The sequence below is a fragment of the Amphiura filiformis genome, chromosome 4 (assembly GCF_039555335.1).
Source record: "Amphiura filiformis chromosome 4, Afil_fr2py, whole genome shotgun sequence".
In the NCBI taxonomy this organism is placed as follows: Eukaryota; Metazoa; Echinodermata; class Ophiuroidea; order Amphilepidida; family Amphiuridae; genus Amphiura; species Amphiura filiformis.
Window position 1 is genome coordinate 63587858 of NC_092631.1, and position 14616 is coordinate 63602473.

Sequence of the window (14616 nt, forward strand, 5' to 3'; positions counted from 1 at the left end):
AAAATAAGACAATTTGCGTTAAGTTTAGCCAAAACGTTTTTTTTTTTTTTTTTTGCATATATATGGGGTCGCTTTCAAATTCTCCAGCACACCCCACGAAACCAAACTTCAGCACCCCTAAATCTCAGTTGGGCCTCAAAAGTTCGAATTTTATCATTTGACTGGGTGGCACGGAAAGCAAAGGCCAAGATTGGGGGCAATGCGTAATAAATTCAGTTTTACTCGGCCTTCGCATTTATTAATTATTATCACATGTGTCCATATAGTTTAACTGCTAAGCTCCCAAATTGGTACAATTGTGCACTAAAAGCATGGGAGTTTCCACACATGAAGTACATGGTCCAAAGTTTATTTTAAGATGTCGAAATATTTCAGTTCATTTTAGATGGTAAGTACTAAACAGTATAGTACTTACCATCTAAAATGTACTATTTACTTGTTATTTGCAATGGAATTCAACGATCAACAGGGCCCTTGGCAATGGCATTTGACATTTTTAACCTCTATCTCAGTAGGTTAACACAGTACGATATGCAAAACTATTATTTTTATGATTCATGTCAGCTAAATGGACAATTTGCCATTTCTGTCAAAATCGGAGCAAGTTGAAATTTTTACCTTTACTCAAAAATTTGATCAGGCGAATAATTTGGTGATCTGTTAAAATTGGAGCATTTTCATATTTTTACCCCTATGTGACCTCTAGAAGTCACTAGGTGCCAAATCTGAAATGGCTCTACATCTTAAAATAAACTTTGGGCCATGTACTTCCATGTGTGGACACTCTCATGCTTTTATCGCAAAGTGCACAATGATTCAGCTTAGCAGCTATACTGATGCATGATATCACTCAGGGTCCACACCACCCCATACCCAAGTCGGTATATCATTGTGGATGAGTCTTATAAAATTGATAAGTCTATTGGAATTCAGCAGGCATTCATAGATTTGGACATTTTTTCCAACAACTTGCCCCTCCCCTCATCAGAACTTGAACAAAACTTTCACTGAAAACCAAACTATTTTTGCGCAAATTTTACACCCATTGTTAGTGCAAGGGCTGGGTGAATGTGAAAGATAAAAAACATCACAAAAGGAACCAATCAAATTTTGGAGGCAATTTATTAATTCAATTGTTTTTAGCTCAAAAACATGTTCGCTCACCCCTTTCAATTAAAAAAAAAGCTCACCCATTAATTTTGATCAGTCCTTACACCAGTCACCATGAAAACAAACATAGATACATTTTAATTCTTATTCATTACCACTTTATTTTTTCTAACACATGGCTGATGACATGATGCACCAGTCATCACAAAAACAAACACATAGATTATATGTAAATTTGTATTTTTATTCATTGTCATTTTATTTTTCTAACACATGACAGGGTGTCAAACACACACAGTGTATTCCAACATGTGGTCAGCATATGATTCAAACAAAAATACAATAAGTTGTATGTAACAGTAACACCAACCTAGTAATACATTAATTTTTTTACAAATTTTACTGGCAGTGTATTATTCTGAATATCAGGGGCAGAGCCTCGGGCCCATGGACACTAAACATCTCCTTTATCAGCCCTTATTACATTTTCACATTTGCTTGGGCCCTGAACCCCCAGGGCCCATGGATTTGCTATGGATTGTATTGCTACGCCCCTGCTGAATATGTGGGTTTTTTTGTCTTTCAAATTACAAGAATTATAATAAAGCAGCCAGCTAAAGCAGGAAATGGCAACATTCAAAGAATTGCACATGTGGCATCATTTTGAGGGGTCCAATGGCAAATCACAGCAGTGTGTGCGTTCATGTGCCATTTTAGTAATTTTCTATAATAAACTTTAAACCTCTTACTAACATTTCTATAAACAAATTAAAATACTAGTACCTGAAATTTGGTTCATGACCTTGCAATATTATAAACTTTAAATCTCTTACTAACATTTCTATAAACAAATTAAAATACTAGTACCTGAAATTTGGTTCATGACCTTGCAATATTATGAATTTTGCACAAAAATGAGTAAAAAATCATCATTTTCAGGCGCTTTTTAAGACATATAAAATATGCGTTTATAAATGCTCATTCCTCCAACATTTTCATTATGTACTTGTTTTTTGCCTCAATTTTCATGTGTACTAAAGATAGATCTTCCATATAAAACTTACTTCTTACATTCAAATTGTATGTTCCTTCATACTGACTTCATCAAAAATAGGTTTCACCTGTCAACTTTGGTGTCCCCCATTTTCATTTACCATGTGAAATTTCAATTGAATAATTATATTTTCTATAAAATTGGTTGTTTTATTGTTATTTGTTTGTTAAATGTTTGGGCTTTGCATGATTTGAAGGGAAATAAAATTGATTACAAAAATGTGAAGAATTAAGCAGTGCATTGGTTTGAAAATTGTTGAAGTGCTTTGGTGTCCCCAAAAATATTTACATTGTGAAAATATTTAAAATATTTAACAAATGTATATATTTCCAAATTAAAGCTCACTGTATTGCTGGAGCAGGGTTTGTAACAGTTACCGTACTTTATAAAATTTGGTCAAGTTCTTTCAGAATTTGAGAAAATTAGAATAAAATTCAGTTGAAACAACTGATTCATGATTTATTTGGGTATCTAGATGAGAAAGTGGCCTGGTCACCTGAAATAATAAAATTGACTTAAAACTGCTTTTTAAATTAAATATAGCAATATTCACAATATTTTGCATATGTGTGTAGTTATTTTTTGTGTTAAAAGTTTCAAAATGTAAAGAGTTTGAAAATAAGCATCTAAAATAAATATAGTTTAAACAGTAAAGACAATTTATGAAATCAGGCCCAAAAGACCCACAAAATGCATGTCCCAAATTATTGGACCACTCACAAATGGAATATGCCAAGTACATTTCACATTCTTAAATTCAGCAAAGGTAGACAAACCTATTACTAGCCAATTTAGGAAATATAAATTCTAAAACAAAATTTATTATTTTTCTTGACTAATATTTGACAGGGTCAGTAAGAAAATTATTGACTTTCTATTGATGCTACTGATAAATAAATCTCCATTTTGATGGAGAAAAGTGGATATGTTGCTGTTGATCATACCATCCTCCTTTAATTTCAAGGACTAAAGGAACAAATGAAGATTTAAAAAATTAAACCATATTAATTTTTTGACCACTATACAAAGGTGAAAAGCATTGGTTAGTTTAAAACCTATTTCTTAAAAAAGTGTGTTCTTAATTTCCAATTACTATAAATTTTGATTTCATTTTCACAATCTACAATTCTGAGCACATTTTCATTAAATTGCCCAATACCGTGCTGATTTACCATTAACAGTGTCCAGTGTACACCAGTGGCGTAGATTTCTTTTTGACAATGGGGGGATGGGGTTTGAAAACATTTCTTGAAGTATAGTGAATCCAGCACTTTTAGCAACAGAATAAGTGTATGTTACAAATGTGTGTGAAAAAATTTGCCATTTTGAAGCTAAACTGTTGAAATATGGTGCAAAAGTGGAATAAATTTTAAAGCGCCTAATATTTGCACTTTCGGGCCTAAAATGGCCATAAATGAGGTTAATTTGGTCAGAAACCCACATACACCAGCCGTAAACATTGGGGGGGGGGGGATGATTGTATGGACCATCCCCACTGGCAAATACCCCCATCCCCCGGGATCTACGCCTATGGTGTACACTCTTCATAATAGGCACATCATACCTGACCAACAACACTTACATCTCTGCTAGAGCTATAATAGAGGGTATAATTAGAGTTTGTAATAGGTACATACATACATGTATATAGTTAATAAGGGTAAGGGTGTGGCACAGGTGTGGAGTATTACTTTATTTTGTGGTAATATCTGTGGGAGGGGGTTCTTCCTGATTGAAGGTATACATGGATGTACCACGGTAGTTTTTTAATGGAGACAAATTTGCACAATTGGGCGCATTTAGGCTAAAATGTCTTAAAAACACCTAATTTGGGCAAATTTGGGTGCTTTTTGTGACAAATTAGGTTGCTAAAAAAGTAGACTATAGAGAAAGTCAGCATCCAAGTCTGTGGCACTGGCAGTGGCACATCCCTGTACAAAATGTTTCGAAGGATCCCAGCCGGGATAAAAGATCAAATTCTGCAGGTGATGTCTACTAGTGTTCCAAACCTAATTGATAGGTATAAGGTAGGCCCACATGTAGGCCCTACTTGCCATGTTGTTGACAAGTTGCCTTTTTCTATCAATTGCTTTTCCCTCAAATTCAAACTTGATTTACACATTGTCATCACTATCATCATCTCGATCTTTATCTTGCTTTTAGCTTGTTGCTGCAGGTGGTTCCTTCCAGTTCCAGTTCAAGTTCAAATTTCATCTGTAAAATAAACCAAAATATATATATATCAATTAAAAATATTTAAATTTAATACATTTTTCTTACCAAGATTAAATTGAACAACCTACAGAGCCCACAAAGTGGCATGGAAAGAAAGAAATATCTTGGGCCCGATTTAGTAGCTTGGGTCCTGACTTAGTAGTTTGGGCCCGACTTAGTAACTCGGGCCCGAGATAGTAACGTGGGCCCCAATTTAGTAGAGTAGTACAGGCCCCTGACTTGATAGAGTAGCACGGGCCCCCAACAAAGTAATTAGGTTGGGACCTGTGTTACTAAGTTTGGGCCTTGAGTGACTAAGTCGGTGCCCCAAATTACTAAGCCAGGGCCCGTGTAACTAAGTCAGGGCCCTATGTTACTAAATCGAGGCCTTAAGTTATTACCGTACATGTACATGTAAGTCAAGGCCCCCCGAGCCTCCTGGGATTATTGTTTTCTTTCCATGTCACTTCTGGGGCTCTGTAAGAACCTGTGGTAAAAAAGAATGATGAAATTTGAATGCTTTTATGATCCAAAATTTATCATCCAGTAAAGTTGAAAGTCGCACATTTTGATTTATGCATAGGACTATGTTGAAATGTACACATTTGATTTATGAATTTTAGACCTAAGTACAATCCAGTGCAAGTAGGTAGCTGTATGTAAGTGCAACTTCTGAAAATGAAATTGTTGAGGGGGGGGGGGGAGTAAATTGCCCATATTTTCAACCCCTGGAAAAAAAAAAGCAGCAAATTTAAATCGAAATTGCAGTTACTCCACAGCGTACTGTGCATTCAATGTGATTACATATATATAGCCTATATGCTGATGTGTGAATTTCGACTGCCACGGTCCTGCAGCCAGTGGGCTATTCAGTTAAAATCCATACACCCCTTGATGGAGGTCTGACTCAATCTCGCACACAGGGTGTAGATATATCAAATGGAGTCACCCATTCAGGTAACTCCATTTGAAATTCACATTCCTGTGTGGAAGATTAAGGTCATGTCTTCCATATATGGGGTGTATGGATTTCCCAATGGTTCCTCTCTTGCCAATAATTGATCAGTATCAAATACAAAATGTCTATAAGGAAATTTGGCTATTTACACTAGCTTCCAGAGAAGTACGGCACTCCCTGTGGGGGGGGGGGGGTACTTTGAACAATTTTCTACAGGGATTTGCCACACAGACTACATGTATACCGATTTTCCATAAAAAACACCCAAAATGCACTCAAATTTTAAATGGGTCCTTTCAGGTGCCCTTTTGACAAAAATTGGTCTCCACTGAAAACCCAACCACCGATACTGAAATTTGCTGAAAAGATACCCCAAAACCGTGGCACATTCCTGTAGGCCTATACCTTCAACCAGGAAGAACCCCTTGGCACTCCCTTGCTCTGATTGACGACGCACCCTGTAAATACGCCAGGCTTAATACTGAGCCCCGCTCTGCATCGATTGCTTCTTTGACGCGTAATCGGCCAATCAGCTAACTGGTCTGTTTTATATCAGATGATTGAACATCAATCACAACCCCACTTCTGTGATTACGCTGTTTGTAAAAATGTAAACAAGTGCCGTTCCTCTAGAGCTGCCAGAAAGTGTATTTTACAAGCAAAATTAAGGTGCACAAATACTGAGTGAACATTCCTGCTCACACTCTGCCACACTGTAACACATGACTTTTGGCAAGTGGAGCGCATTAGGGACCGTTCACAAACACTTGTTAGAGGGGCCGGGGCCTAAGGCCCTTCGCACTTGATTATTAGTTTCCTGTTTAAGATTTTGAAAAGGGACGAGGTGACTTTTAATTATTAATTATTAATTATCTTTTATTTTCTTTATTTGGTTTGAACTATTACAAGCAACTATCGACTCGTTTTGACTAGGGCGGGCATTTAATTATTTCACAACAATATTTGATTTTATAAATAAGGGAAGGTGGAGTTGTACTCTTTGTTCATTCATCATTATTGTTGATATTAGTCAGAAAATGGCAAGTAGAAGTTGAAAGTTATTTTAAAGGAGAAAATTGGAAATAAAAATAAAATAATTAATTATTTTGAGATTTTCAATTTTGGACGCGGGCGGTAAACAGGAAACTAATAATCAAGTGCGAAGGGCCTAATGCAAAAAAATTTTATCCCGAAAAATTTTCGGGGCCCTCCCTTTTCAGACCTCAAACATTTCAGGGCCCCCTTTTTGACATGAAAATTATGGGTCAACCCCATAGAAAAGTATAAACTCAATTTTCCCAGGAAAATTTGAGGTCATTATTTTCAGGCCCCCCTTAGAGATATCAGTACGACAACAGTTGAGTGCAGCGTGTTGTGCATATTATATAATATTAATAAAGTCCATTTGATTTCCTCAAGACAGTAGCGCCAAAGGTACGCATCTGTAGCATGCGCTTCACGAAGTGAACGTGCCGTAGAAATACATCGCCTTTAATTGTGCGTGTACTGTGTACACATGTAGACACTGCTGCCTCCAGCCTGCCAAATGGACTATACCCGGGTGGGGGGCACATTAAAAAATTTTGGTGGGTATGTTCCCCGAATTTTGAGGTGGTGGGTATTTGGGAGCTGACGGCGTACTGGTAAAAGGGGTCTTTTGGAGCTGCGAACATCGCGATCGGCATTTGCTGGTCAAGCTGTGTAGAAACGCATGACCTAGTTCTTTTTACGCGATAATCAGACAGAGCAGATGAACACCGCTGAAGTAATTTGCTGATTTTTGCTGAATGGTGTAGTATAGCCTAAGGTCTATACTACGGTATAGCCTGGCCCTGGGAATTCGTTCTATTCACACTGTAATGTATGTTGAACTTGAGCGTACGTACATGCAAAGTCGGAGAACACTGACTTAGAGCCTGCATTTTATCTTAAAATAAAATATCATTTCAATATAATAGAAGGCCATGTACATGTGTAATGCGACGTAAATATGAACAACTTACCATGGTGGCATATTGATTTAATCATCATGGACATGATCATGGCGTCTGACCTGTCGAATTCTCAGTGCATACACTCTGACACTGTATGATACGTCCGTACCAAGGCACTTCTTCTTCTTACAAGTAGACCTACTTATGTCTCGCTGTTTTACACACTGCATACATTCAACTTATCATTTGCTATCAATATTTCTTCTGATTGCAGTTTTCATTCAAGCAGTTTGAAAAAAGTAGCATATTTTGAATATTAAATTGTGCAATTTCAATAAAACCGTAGCCTGTATGCAGAGCTCGTCGTACTGAGATCATCTGAAACTTATACTTATCTACGCTGAGCAAAAGCGATTTGTTTTTAGCATGTTACCAATGGGATAGAGCGCCTTTTGATGCGTTGGGAAAAACGCGCCACCTCATTGGCCATACCAATCGCTCGCGATGTAGTATACAAGGTGACAAGTCGAAATTATCATGACATTTATCATGACAACATGACATTATGTCGTCAATTATATCGTCATATATCGTGACAACTCGTCGCACAACTCGCAATTATGTCGTCAATTATCGTGACAACTCGACAACTCGAAATTATCATGACATTTATCATGACAACATGACATTATGTCGTCAATTATATCGTCAAGTATCGTGACAACTCGACAACTCGAAATTATCATGTCAATTATCGTGACAACACGAAATTATCATGACATTATGTCGTCAATTATCATGACAACTCGTCGCACAACTCGCAATTATATCGTCAAGTATCGTGACAACTCGACAACTCGAAATTATCATGTCAATTATCGTGACAACACGAAATTATCATGACTTTATGTCGTCAATTATCATGACAACTCGTCATACAACTCGCAATTATATCGTCAAGTATCGTGACAACTCGACAACTCGAAATTATCATGTCAATTATCGTGACAACACGAAATTATCATGACTTTATGTCCTCAATTATCATGACAACTCGTCATACAACTCGCAATTATATCGTCAAGTATCGTGACAACTCGACAACTCGAAATTATCATGTCAATTATCGTGACAACACGAAATTATCATGACTTTATGTCGTCAATTATCATGACAACTCGTCATACAACTCGCAATTATATCGTCAAGTATCGTGACAACTCGACAACTCGAAATTATCATGTCAATTATCGTGACAACTCGCAATTATGTTGTCAATTATGTCGTCATTTATCATGACAACTCGCAATTATGTCGTCAATTATGTCGTCATTTATCGTGACAACTTGACAACTCGAAATTATCATGTCAATTATCGTGACAACTCGCAATTATGTCATGACAACTCGCAATTATGTCGTCAATTATGTTGTCATTTATCGTGACAACTTGACAACTCGAAATTATCATGTCAATTATCGTGACAACTCGCAATTATGTTGTCAATTATGTCATCATTTATCATGACAACTCGCAATTATGTCGTCAATTATGTTGTCATTTATCGTGACAACTTGACAACTCGAAATTATCATGTCAATTATCGTGACAACTCGCAATTATGTTGTCAATTATGTCATCATTTATCATGACAACTCGCAATTATGTCGTCAATTATGTCGTCATTTATCATGACAACTCGACAACTCGAAATTATCATGTCAATTATCGTGACAACTCGCAATTATGTCGTCAATTATGTCATCATTTATCATGACAACTCGCAATTATGTCGTCAATTATGTCGTCATTTATCATGACAACTCGACAACTCGAAATTATCATGTCAATTATCGTGACAACTCGCAATTATGTCGTCAATTATGTCATCATATATCGTGACAACTCGCAATTATGTCGTCAATTATGTCGTCATTTATCGTGACAACTTGACAACTCGAAATTATCATGTCAATTATCGTGACAACTCGCAATTATGTCGTCAATTATGTCATCATTTATCATGACAACTCGCAATTATGTCGTCAATTATGTCGTCATTTATCGTGACAACATGACAACTCGAAATTATCATGTCAATTATCGTGACAACTCGCAATTATGTCGTCAATTATGTCATCATTTATCATGACAACTCGCAATTATGTCGTCATTTATCGTGACAACTTGACAACTCGAAATTATCATGTCAATTATCGTGACAACTCGCAATTATGTTGTCAATTATGTCATCATTTATCATGACAACTCGCAATTATGTCGTCAATTATGTCGTCATTTATCATGACAACTCGACAACTCGAAATTATCATGTCAATTATCGTGACAACTCGCAATTATGTCGTCAATTATGTCATCATTTATCATGACAACTCGCAATTATGTCGTCAATTATGTCGTCATTTATCATGACAACTCGACAACTCGAAATTATCATGTCAATTATCGTGACAACTCGCAATTATGTCGTCAATTATGTCATCATATATCGTGACAACTCGCAATTATGTCGTCATTTATCGTGACAACTTGACAACTCGAAATTATCATGTCAATTATCGTGACAACTCGCAATTATGTCGTCAATTATGTCATCATTTATCATGACAACTCGCAATTATGTCGTCAATTATGTCGTCATTTATCGTGACAACATGACAACTCGAAATTATCATGTCAATTATCGTGACAACTCGCAATTATGTCGTCAATTATGTCGTCATTTATCGTGACAACTTGACAACTCGAAATTATCATGTCAATTATCGTGACAACTCGCAATTATGTCGTCAATTATGTCATCATTTATCATGACAACTCGCAATTATGTCGTCAATTATGTCGTCATTTATCGTGACAACATGACAACTCGAAATTATCATGTCAATTATCGTGACAACTCGCAATTATGTCAGTCAATTATGTCGTCATTTATCGTGACAACTTGACAACTCGAAATTATCATGTCAATTATCGTGACAACTCGCAATTATGTCGTCAATTATGTCATCATTTATCATGACAACTCGCAATTATGTCGTCAATTATGTCGTCATTTATCGTGACAACATGACAACTCGAAATTATCATGTCAATTATCGTGACAACTCGCAATTATGTCGTCAATTATGTCGTCATTTATCGTGACAACTTGACAACTCGAAATTATCATGTCAATTATCGTGACAACTCGCAATTATGTCGTCAATTATGTCATCATTTATCGTGACAACTCGCAATTATGTCGTCAATTATGTCGTCATTTATCGTGACAACTTGACATCATGACAACATGACATGTCCCTTCAGTGCTTCCGTACTAAAAGCAACACATTTTGATATAATAGAAGGCCTACCATTTTTTCAAATTTTTTTTATACCTTATCAAATTTTTTCGCCCTTTTTATTTACTAATTCTAATTGCCGCCCCCTTCGTTTTTGCCGCCCCTGTTTTTGCCGCCCCTTCTTCTTCCGCCGCCCCTTCGTTTTGGCCGCCCCCGCTTTTACCCCGGGGGACTGACGCCCCCAAAGGCCACCCCCCAAATACTCGCATGATGTTTAGGGCTAAGGCCTAGGCCTATGTACCAACATTTTCTTGCAAATTAATTCGTTTAGCAAAAATATCGTCATATTCGTTCTGGTATAGGCCTACTAGGCCTAGATCATATTAAATAGATCATAAAAAAGTATTGTGAAATAATTATTAGGCCTATGATATAGGCCCATTTTAAGCCAAAATAAAAAGCTGTTTAACAGCGGTGTTTTACGAGGAAGATTGAAGTACAAGCACACTAGCTTTAAAATTAATTTGTCATCAGATTTTTTTTTGTGTAGATTTTTGAATTTGTTTAAGACTCTGGAATAATTTATGAAAACTTCATACATAAATAGGCCTACATTTATTAGAGAACAAGGATCACTTCCAAGGTACTCTAGGGGTTTATCCGGGGGTTTATTACTCGGAATCTCACATTTGAAAAAGAAAAAACAGCTAAAAACCAGGGCCTCATCCTTCCCTCGGGCACTGTTGGAAAAGACCGAAAATTATCATGACTGACAATGCTAATACATCGAAAAAGAAAAACCTCCATATTTGTATAATACTTAGCCATTTTATTGCAGAACCAGTGGTGGCGCTACGGAGGGGGAATTCCCCCCACTATTTTCTCCCCCGCCCCCCGCCCCCCCACTTTTGAGGCAAAAACCCAAAATTACATAAATTTCCAATTATTGCGGCAATTATTTTCAAAATTTGTCGATTTTGCGCCCCCCCCCCTGAAATTCCCTCTTCCCCCAATGCCCCCCCCCCGAAAAAAATTCCTGGTGCTGCCACTGCTCAGAACTTTAGTCACCAACTTCTATTGTTATAAAAGTCGATCGATACATGTTGAAATCAGCACAATTCAGAGACGCACCTTTTTGCTATATGAAATTAATTTTCTCGGTCAAATATAAAGCAACATTTTTTTCCTGCAGCCAAACAAAATTGTTTCGCTTGCCCAAGATCGCACTAGTTGGAGAAAGCTAGACTGATGATGATGATGATTTGTTTTCCTTCAGAACTGTCAGTTAAAAACATAGTGCTTGGATATACATTTAAAAAAATTAAGCATGAAACTGTGTCTTTTAGTGTATAAGATTTGTGATTTTTATAGGCCTAAACTTCGCCCGCGAGCTTTTTCGGAATTCATTTTCTGTTTCAAATTAATGATAGTTTGCTAAAGAAAGATATTTCCCACCTCTGTAATGCACATCGTGTGGGTCTATATAATATATTATTACAGTTTTGTCAGAATATCTGTTTAGTGATTTCACTTTCGCTTTCGACTGCCAAAATATCCAACCAGTTCTTCATTTCTAATCAGCAGATAGTCGATATTTCTATTGGCTTGCAAAATCATCCATCCATTGGTACATTCGCGAGTTGATTTTAACAAAATTGATAGTCGGAATTGAAAAATGGTGCAATCAAAACCGAAATTCTGACAAAACTATGAGATAGCTCACGGTGATGTGCGTTAGAAAGTTGGGGTGGGGAGATCCTTCATTAGCATAATTAGCGAACTATATATATTTAAGGCCCTACTTTGATTTAAAAAAATAAAAAATAAAAAACTCGCGGGCCAACTTGAAGCCTATCAAAATCGAAAATGTTCACTAAATGACCGAATTTCACCCTTAAGTTTAAAGGCCCATTCAGTGATTTGCTCATCCGGACGATTGTAAAAATCATCAAAATTCAGATTTTGGTATATACCTTTGTCATTGTTATAGATGTGCTAACATATAGGCCTATAGCCTGCTAGTGGTTCAGCCGAAAGCTTTTTTTTACATGATCTGTTTGTTAGTTTAGTTTATTCTTTCTTTATTGAGGGTAACAACTTCAGTGACCAGCACTGCTTTCCAAGCAGGCCTATAGTTTTTTCCTGACATTTTCTGAAAAAATGAAAATTTTATTGCTTTTCATTTGGCCGAGAAAATTTTACATTGAAAAGGTATAACTCAAAAATTTGCTCATTTCAACACCAACATTCTATCGTTTGTATTGCTTCATTTTCATGCTTCAAAAAACCTTGAACAACAAAATTATAGCCATCGGTTGACTAAAGTTCTGAGTGTTTGTAGGTAACAAAAGTGACTTTGGGGTGGTAAAAAGTTACGCATCGGCTCTGTGTGTATTGAAAATGCCGAAATATTATTGACGGCGCGGCCCCTAGGCTAACAAACAAGAAAAAGAGGGGGCTCGACCAGATTTCTGTTTGTGGTGTAAAATTTTAATACTAGGCCTACACGAACCAAAAATGATTAACAAATGTTAATAAAATAGGCACGGTCCTATTAATCAGTTCCTGCATATAGCTAAAGGAATACTTAGTAACTTGCACGGATTCTGTACCGTATCATATAGGATATACCCATGGGGGCCACTCAAGTATGATAGCATGATGCAGTCATGTCTACAGTAGAATTCATCTCGACCTTTGCAGGACTTAAACCCCATTAAAAGCTATTAAACCAAGATAACACTCATTGAAACAGCTCAACTGATTAAATCGGATCTTCTCTGGTTGTGCACAAGTGTCTGTTTTACATGTGCGATATCGCAATAAAGCTGGTATTATAGCTTCAGTTGGGTAACCGATTATAAAGGAAACGAAAGGAAACAATGGTATGTGTACCTTTGTTCACGAAATGAGACAATGGCCTGCTTTTTGTAAACCAGCATTCTTGAAAATGAGCAACATAATGATTGTTGACTTAACACGGTTTGGAAATAATTTCTTCATATTTTTGGTGTTATTTGTCGTTTACATTATCCTTCCTAAAACACAAAAGTGCGACCCTCTCCAAACACCTCAATTAGCTAAAAATTTAGGATATGTTACAAAACTATATTTTCTAGAATTTCATAGAATAGTTTAAATGTAGCTTGTACCGTTTTTTTGTGGCATCCTTCAGAACGGAGCGGTCCGTTACCAATATAGCTCAATATTTTCGGTCAAATCTCCATTCAATTCAACACGGGGAGTTGGCTAGCTATGAGCTAGCTATGCTTTGCCCTCACTCATATTCTACGAAAGTGCGACCCCTTCTGAACATCTAACCTAGCTGTAATTTTAGGTCATGTTAGAGAAATATATTTGCTAGAAGTTTGGAGAATAGTTTAAATAGTGGCTGGTTATTTTTCACACAGTGATGTTAACTAGGCAATGCCCATATACCTATAACATACACTGTTTGTAGAGGTCACGCGTCAATGGTGAGAGCACTGTGTATTGTGTATAGGAAAACGGACAGTAACTGATGGTGTACATAATATAGTTTTTAGTACCGGTATATAGTATAAATTTGAAAAGGTACCCCAAACAAGTTGTTCAGTTTTAGGAAACTACCCTTATTCTTGAAAATCAGTGCTCACGGAAATTTGAAATTACCACAAAATGGTGAAAAACTGTGTAAAACTTTTGTTTTGATTTGCAAAATAAAACAAAGAAAAGTGATTATTTAGCAGTAATCAACCATTAAACAATCCATTCTAGCAGTAATTCTAGGCCTACGATGCAAGATTCATACTACAGTAAAAGGTAAAACAAAATAGGCCTACACTTTTAAACCAATTTGTAACACGGCTTTTAAATTTTGTAACACGAAATCGTGGCTTTACATGATCGTCCATGATCGTGGAGGTGCGGTCAAAAAGTGGGGCCACTGGCCCCTGGCCCCCCGGTTCCACCGCCAATGAAGCGGGCAATGAATGTTGTTCTGCTATCTTGTCTTGTTGAAACTTTCTTATATAGCTTTTCTTTCAACTTCAAGTTATTTTC